The 904-nt window shown below is 61.7% G+C and overlaps 1 non-coding gene across 1 annotated transcript in view; it reads left to right on the top strand.

Annotated features, from left to right (window-relative positions):
- The first annotated feature begins 644 nt into the window (after positions 1–644).
- LOC126196934 (small subunit ribosomal RNA) overlaps positions 645–904 on the top strand; it is a 1,909-nt gene continuing 1,649 nt past the window's right edge. Inside the window, exon 1 of the ribosomal RNA XR_007539357.1 lies at positions 645–904. This exon is cut by the window's right edge and continues 1,649 nt beyond it. This is a non-coding gene — a ribosomal RNA (small subunit ribosomal RNA).

Below are 904 nucleotides of genomic sequence, written 5' to 3' on the forward strand. Positions count from 1 at the left end.
CTGCGTGCCGGCGCACCCAGCGCGCGGCGCCGTGCGGCCAAAGTGGGTCCTCCCGGGCCCGGTGCGAAGCGCGGTGGACATCTGCAGTGTGCTGGTCCGATTGAGGACTGTGTGCGTTGAGGATGCGCCGCCGCCCGGCACTCGGCGCCGCGACGCCGTCTGCTGCTCGGTCGCCCCCGCGGTTCTCGCAGGTGGTTTGTATCGCAGCTGTGCGGATGTGTTGGCGCGTGCGCTGTGCTGGGAGAGTTCGCTTTGGCACCCAAGTGGGGCTCTGCCCCTCTGTGGCGCTGGCGTTGGAGCTGCCCGGTCACTGTTTGTGGCCGCGTGTTGTCTCCCGCCGGCAACACCACGACAGCACGCTCCCGGGCCTCTGTCGGCAGCGGCAAGCTCAGTTGGGAGCACGGGTGGTCGCACTGAAAGCGTCTACTCGCCTATCTCCGGGCGATTGCGCCTCTCTCGAACCCGACCAAGTACTTAGGACGGCGCTGCGCGCCGCCGGGACCTGAGAGGGTTTCGAGGTGTATCGTGCAGGGGAGCCCAGCCTCCTCCTGTTTGCAGAATAATTGAGCGGACGCTTGCGTGTTCGCGCGGGCCTCCGGGACACACTCCCGGGCGGCCGGCTGCTCAGCTCTAGTTGACGCAGCTCCCTGGTTGATCCTGCCAGTAGTCATATGCTTGTCTCAAAGATTAAGCCATGCATGTCTCAGTACAAGCCGCATTAAGGTGAAACCGCGAATGGCTCATTAAATCAGTTATGGTTCCTTAGATCGTACCCACGTTACTTGGATAACTGTGGTAATTCTAGAGCTAATACATGCAAACAGAGTCCCGACCAGAGATGGAAGGGACGCTTTTATTAGATCAAAACCAATCGGTCGGCTCGTCCGGTCCGTTTGCCTTGGTG

Source organism: Schistocerca nitens, chromosome 7, assembly GCF_023898315.1.
Source record: "Schistocerca nitens isolate TAMUIC-IGC-003100 chromosome 7, iqSchNite1.1, whole genome shotgun sequence".
NCBI classification, from domain to species: Eukaryota; Metazoa; Arthropoda; class Insecta; order Orthoptera; family Acrididae; genus Schistocerca; species Schistocerca nitens.